The 7,409-nt window shown below is 44.9% G+C and overlaps 1 protein-coding gene across 9 annotated transcripts in view; it reads left to right on the top strand.

Annotated features, from left to right (window-relative positions):
- Positions 1 to 7,409, top strand: part of SHANK2 (SH3 and multiple ankyrin repeat domains 2) — a 688,443-nt gene that overhangs the window by 93,473 nt on the left and 587,561 nt on the right. The gene's annotated exons all lie outside the window — the stretch shown is intronic.

The raw sequence follows: 7,409 nt of genomic DNA, 5'->3' as shown, positions 1-7,409 counted from the left end.
AAAAAAAAAAAAAAAAAGACAGCTGGGTTCCCACAACCAGTGGAATAATAGGAATTAAAGGAACCCACCCCCAGCTTAAATACTGTCATTACCAACAATGGCAGGACTGGGTAGCCACAGCCCCACCCATCATGGAGTCAAAGCCATGCCCAAGCAGGTGACTAGAAAGCTCCCTTCAGACCCAAGGACTTGGCCTCTCTCCTAGGCCCCCAGCAGATGCCCAAGGCTGGCTTTTGATGGAATTGGGTGCAGCACAGAAAGCTGTTGAGAGTTCTGACCCTTGATTTGAAATGTGTTTCATGTACAGGCACGTCTTAGTTTACCTGTGACATGTCCTCTCTCCATAGAGGTCTCAGAGCTCTGAGATTTTATTGTGTGATGTTCCCAGACATGGTAATTTAACTTCGTTCCTGATAACCCATAGTTGAGAAGGTGCAGCAGCTGCCCCGAGGCTCCTGTGTGAACTGGAGATGCCTTAGGTGGGTCGCCCTGTGGTCAGCCCCTCACTCTAGACATTGGGTCCTGCTGGGTTATTCTGTGGCTGGTCTGCATGTTGGGTCTGGAGCTGGAGTGGAACCCGGTCATGCTTCTCCCTCCTCTTCAGTGGCCTCGGTTTCTGGGTCTGTTTAATTCCAAAGCCCATCCGCCCAGACAGGACACTGCTGAGATGCCATGCGCTGTCATGTTTCATATGCAAGGGACAGTTAATCCCCCAGCCCTTCACTTTCAGATTCTGGGATTTTAAGAACATGGCTTGTACTAGGGGATGATTTTGGTGGCTTGTCTTGAGCGCCACACCCCTCCTTTGCTTTGATAACCCAGGAGCCAGAACTCTCCAAAAGGACCCAAGCCAGCCTTGGGGAGGCTAAGAAACAAACGCAGGGCACCTGACAGTTTAGACACTTGCCATCTGGGAGGGTTGCGTCTTGATTTTAGATCCTAAATGCAACAGGTTTGTTAGAGCAGACAGACTACAAACTAGGAACTAGATCAGACGACAGGTCTTCATTTTCTTGTCGGCCAAGGTCCCAGACAGAAAATGCCTATGAGGCGCGCCTAGGGAAGAGACGCTCCAGGAGTTACAAAATGATGTATTTTTTAACTGAGCTGGAGGCAGAGGGAGTATGTGGGAACTCTGTACTATCAGCTCAGTTTCCTATAAACCTAAACCTGCTCTAGAAAAATAAAGCCTAATGAGCTGGGCATGGAGGCTCACACCTTGTAATCTCAGCACTTTGGGTGGGTGGATCACGAGGTCAAGAGATCGAGACCATCCTGGCCAACATGGTGAAATGCTGTCTCTACTAAAAATAGAAAAATTAGTAGGGCATGGTGGCGTGTGCCTGTAATCCCAGCTACTGGGGAGGCTGTGGCAGGAGAATCACCTGAACCTGGGAGGCAGAAGTTACAGTGAGCCAACATTGTACCACTGCACTCCAGCCTGGCGACAGAGTGAGACTCCGTCTCAAAGAAAAAGAAAACTAAAGCCTATTAATTTAGAAATGCACAATAGAAGGCACACATGTATAAATATTTTGCATTCTGCCTTCTATCCTCCTCCAGCCTCCCCGCTGAAGAGGGTATGTGATCTGCGTGAAAGGATGAGGAGTGAAATGGTCCAAATTTCCCTCCTCCAAGACCTCACACTGCAGTCTTTTGGGGCAGTTTCCATTGAGCTCCTTTTTGCACAAGCAGACTGTTTTTCGAAAATCGTCTGGAGAACCTTGAATTGGAATGAGGGCGGGCTGCCTCCCTTCCTGGCTGTGATGCATCAGGAGTGTCCTTATCCATCAGATAAGAAGTCACAACACCCTCTTATCACATTCTCGCAGGACTGACAGAGACTGAAAGGAAGGCCTAGCTGGCAGGCTGGCTTGCAGGAAGCCCTCAAGAAGCATCAGCTCTGCCTGCCTGCAGCATCACGGGCTGCCGTGTACTCATCCACTGGATGCCCCCACAAGCCCATCTGTCTGGCTTCTAAAATGAATAGACTGATGTATCTAGGGCTTGCACGGGAAAGACCATTACAGGCAGACCCTGTGCCACAGTCATCCAATTTCTAAAGTTTTTATTTTTAGTGAAAAACACTATAAACATAGAAAAGTAGAAAAGCACAATAATGACTGTATACCCACCATCAGAATTAAACATTTTAAGATTTTGCCCTATTTGCAAATTTGCTGCTTTATTAATATTTTTTAATTTGTGATAACTCTCACTTGACACTCATCAGTTCCCCGTTTCGAAGCAGTGACCGCTGTTGTGAAGTTGGGCTGTAAATAGGTGAAGATAGCCATTGAATGTATATTTTTAATTCGTGTATGAAAATGTTTATATAAGTTATTCTTTTTTTTTATTTTTATTTTTTTTTTTGAGACAGGGTCTTGCTCTGTCACCCAGGCTGGAGTGCAGTGGTACAATCTCAACCCTCTGCAACCTCTGCCTCTTGGGTTCAAGTAATTCTTCTGCCTCAGCCTCCCAAGTGGCTAGGACTACAGGCTCATGCCACCATGCCTGGTTAAGTTTTTGTGTTTTTTTCTTTAGTAGAGACGGGGTTTTACCGTGTTAGCCAGGGTAGTCTCGATCTTCTGACCCCGTGATTCACCTGCCTCGGCCTCCCAAAGTGTTGGGATTACAGGCATGAGCCCCCACACCCAGCCATATCTATTCTTTTACAAGTCGACATTTCCCCATTTCATTGTCACATGTCAATGTATGTTACTTAACTTGTCTTCACTGTTCTATAATTTTACCTGATGTGACTATATAATCATTTACTTAGTTTCCTGTTGGTGGCTGCCATAGTTTGAACGTGTTCCTCAAATTTCATGTGTTGGAAGCTTAATCCCCAAATTCATATGTTGATTGGAGTTGGGGCCTTTGGGAGCTAATTGGGATTAAATAAGGTCATTATCATGGGGTCCGCATGATGGGGCGGATGGCTTCATTAGAAGAGAAAGAGAGACCAGAGCTGTCATGCATGATCTCACCCTCTTGCCATGTGATGTCTTCTGTCACTTCATGATGCAGCAGGAAGGTCCTCACTAGATGGCATGCTCTGCTCTTGGACTTCCCGACATCCAGAGCTATAAGAAATACACTTTTTTTCTTTACAAATTACCCAGCCTATGGTATCTTGTTATAGAAACAAAAAGTGGAGTAAGACAGTGACATTTAAGCCGTTATCAGTTCATCGGCTAATTCACCAAGTGTCCACTGAGATCATGTGATGCTCCAGAACAGAACGCAGAAAATGCTGCAGGGTGTCTTGTTCAGTGCAAGGAGAGGCTGCTGCAGTGGCTTGGGGAGCCTCCACGCTGTTCACCAGATTTGAGGATGCTCCCCTGCCTGTGGACAGACTATGAAGACATCTCCTCCTGTATCTAAGGAAATGCCAGTGAAAAATGGTCAAACTCTGTAAAATATTTAAAGGGGTTTATATGAGCCACATCGAAGTCACCAAGGCTCATTTTATAGCCCCAAGAGGCCTGAGAACATGTGTCCAAGGTAGTTGGGCTACAGTTTGATTTTATACATTTCAGGGGGTAGAAATTACAGGCAGACATCGATGAATACCTGTAAGATGTACATTGGCTCAGTCCAAAAAGCTGGGACAACTTAAAGTGAGGTCAGGGGAGGGTTTCCAGGTCATAGGTGGTTTCAGAGATTTTCTGATTGGCAGTTGATTGAAAGAGTTGTTATCATGTAAAGACCTGGAATCAATAGGAAGCAATGTCTGGGCTATGATAAGGGTTTGTGGAGACCAAGGTTCTTATTATGTGGAAGAAGCTTCCGGGGAGCAGGCTTAAGAGAGAATAGAGGGTAAATGTCTCTTAACAGACCTAAAAAGATGCCAGTCTCTTAGTTAATCTATCCTGGGTCAGGAAGAGACCTGGAAAGGGAAGGGGATCATAGACTGTAAATTTTCTCTACAAGAGACAGCTTTGCAGGGCCATTTCAAAATACGTCAGAGAAATATATTTTGGTAAAAAATATATTTGATTTCTTTCAGGGCCTGCTGTCTTTCACACGATGCTGTGCTAGAGTCAGGTTGGAATTTGGTATCTTACTGCTACAAAGAGTCCATTTTGTCCATCTTCAGATGTCTCTATGTTAATGCTGGTTGGTTGTGCCTGAATTCCAAAGGGAGGCAGGTGTAATGAGGCATGTTCCATCCCCACTTCCCATCATGGCCTGAGCTAGTTTTTCAAGTTGACTTTGGAATGCCCTTGGCTGAGAGCAGGGTGGGGGATCCATGCAATTTGTTGTGGACTTAGAATTTTATTTCTGGTTAGCAAAAGCCACCTTCTTAAAGAAGGCGGTCTGCAAACTTAGTTTTCAGTTTCGAAGCAACTGGTTTCCATTGGAAACCATCTTCTTTGGGGACTGATATGTCTCAGGAGGCTTAGCAGCCCAAGGATGAAAGTTGCCAACGTGGACTGTGATTTAAGGTATCATTGCTAGGGCTGAAATAACACAGCAGGGATTTTCCTGGTTTCTCCAGGGCTCTGGGGACAGAATGGCTTACATCAGAGTGGCCTCCCCAACCGTTTTCCCTATCAGCTCTGTTTCCCCATCCCATGTTGGTCAGGCCGGTCTCATCTTGAACTCCTGGCGTCAGGTGATCCACCCACCTCAGCTTCCCAAAGTGCTGGGATTCTAGGCATGAGCCATCACGCCCAGCCCTCAGTATGTTTCTGTTGCTCTAATCCACTAAATCTGTGCTACCTTCTGACACAGTAACAAAGCAGCATTTATTGAGCAGCCAGAATCCCGTCTTTAGTAAAGAGACCTTACGTGGAGCCGTTGTCTCTTACTTTTTCTTCTAGAGGTTTGTTGCATTGCTTTTCGTGTTATAGTAGTCATTGCATCTGGAATGGATTTATGTGTCTGGAGTGGCATGGGGCTCTATTTCTCAACTTTTCCATATAGATACCTACTAATGTCAGCCTCATATGTTTATTAATCCCTTTCCCCCAAAACATATGGGAGTCACATATTTACAAGCCCAGTCTAAGGTTCTGTGCTTTTTAAATCCATCTGTTTGTCTTTGTCTAATACCATACTGTTTTCTTATAGGGACATTAGTCCTATGGGATCAGGACCCCACTCTTGTAATATCATAACCTTACATGATTTCATACTATAACTTTTTTTGGTAAGCCCTGGCATCTGGTAGAGTCTCCTCTTAGTCTCAAGAACTGTCTTGGTTTTATCTGGCTCGCTCTCTCCTTTGAGCTTTAAGATCAGAGTGTTAAGTTCTATGAACAGTCTTATCAGGGTTTTATTAGAAGTTACATCAAGTTTATATTTTATGGAATATTCTCATCTTGAAGATATTAAAGCCTAATATCCATGATCATTGTATAGCTCTTCATTCATTTGGGTCTTCCTTCATTTCTTTCTTTTATTCAAAAAGATAATGCTATATAGTATTACTTTTTCCATAAAGGTCTCACACATATTGTGTTAAGATTTTTTTTAGTTAACTTTGGTTATTGTTGGTGGTATTATAATGTTTTTGAATGTTTTTCAATTGTTTATTGCTAATGTAACAATTCAGTTAATTTTGTATATTAACTTCTTATTTGGCATTTTGCTGGACATTTTTTTTTTCTTTTTTACTAGTTTTATAGTTACACATTATCTAATTTGTCCCTAGATTTTCTTGGATTTTCTATTCATAGATGCATATTATCTGAAGATAATGATTTCCCTCCTTTTAATCCATAAACAGTGTATTTATTTATACGTTTGCTTACTTATTTTTGATGTTCACTACAATATTTGAGTAGATGCTCTGTTCAAGTTTAGGAAATTCTCTTCTTATTTCCAGTTTTCCAAGAGTTTGATCATGACTGGGGGTGCATGTGTCCCCCACAGGCTGTCTGGGGCTGGTCTTCTGGTCCCTGCTGGACAGAAGACCTTGCTGGTCCCACACTTGAGTGCTGTACAGTGGAGTGGTATCCCAGGAGGGGCCTGTTGACCTGTTGTCTTGATTAGTATCCTTTTTCTGTAGGTTGTCTCCCAGGAAGACTTTTTTTTTTTTTTTAAAGACAGAGTTTTCGCTCTTGTCGCCAAGGCTGGAGTGCAATGGTGCCATCTTGGCTCACTGAAGCCTCTACCTCCCGGGTTCAAGCGATTCTCCTGCCTCAGCCTCTTGAGTAGCTGGGATTACAGGCATACGCCACCATGCCTGGCTAATTTTCGTAGATTTAGTAGAGACAGAGTTTCACCATGTTGGCCAGGCTGGTCTCGAGCTCCTGGCCTCAGGTAATCCACCCACTTAGGCCTCCCAACGCGTTGGGATTACACGCATGAGCCACCATGCCCAGCCCCAGGAAGCCTTTTACCTTGGGGAAGTGGTTCCTTCCTGGTCACGGTGAGTGGTTTCTACAGAATTGTTAGCCGGGTAGGCCAGCGTATCACAAACAGGTTAAGAGTGGGTTCATGCTGGCTGGCCAGAACCCCTTGAATTCTGCTGTAAGAGCACTGAAACGGAAACCTGTCATAAAATGAAGACTTCTTTAGACATCGTGTGGTCTCTACAGCGGCCTGGACAGAAACCCACTGAGGCCCAATTAGAAAGCCAGACAGACTGTTGTCTCTGGCTTTTCTAGCAGAAGCTGAGAGACTGTTGGAGGCTACCTTGAGTCTGGAAGACGGTGCAGACCACATTTGCAGTACGGTTACCGGTGCCACTGAGAAAACGGCACACTCCCATGTGAATGCTGAGGCGTGGAAGAGAAACAAACTTACCTAATGAATGTACCTTCTCACCAGTCCTCCTCTAGACATGGACACCCCAATAACTTAATAGAACACACCGGCGAGGGGTTGCAGCTCATCTGAGGCAGGGCTCTTATGCGGACATACTATTTTAATTTAGGCATCTGATTTATTAGTAGCTTGTTTTCTGATTTGGGGATATACGTTTTGGCATTAAGAAGAAGGTGTGGAGAGGCTGTTATATCCCTAGAGCCACTTTGACTTTTTTTATTTTTTTGAGATGGAGTCTTGCTCTGTCACCAGGCTGGAGTACAGTGGCACCATCTCAGCTCACTGCAACCTCCGCCACCTGGATTCAAGCAATTCTCCTGCCTCAACCTCACGAGTAGCTGGGACTACAGGTGCACACCATTTCGCTGGGCTAATTTTTGTATTTTTAGTAGAGATGGGGTTTCACCATGTTGGCCCGGATGGTCTTGATCTCTTGATCTCGTGATCCACCCACCTTGGCCTTGGCCTCGGCCTCCCAAAGTGCTGGGATTACAGGCGTGAGCCACCGTGCCTGACCCCTAGAGCCTATCTTTTAGCTAGAGAACCACTGCTGCGTTCCTGTTGTCAGCATCGTTCAGGTGATAATGCTTGGCAGGGTGCTGGCCTCAGTGGGTCATGCTTTGTACGTA

This window comes from Cebus imitator, unplaced genomic scaffold, assembly GCF_001604975.1.
Source record: "Cebus imitator isolate Cc_AM_T3 unplaced genomic scaffold, Cebus_imitator-1.0 Scaffold563, whole genome shotgun sequence".
Lineage (NCBI taxonomy): Eukaryota > Metazoa > Chordata > Mammalia > Primates > Cebidae > Cebus > Cebus imitator.
This window is presented reverse-complemented; position numbering and strand designations above follow the sequence as displayed.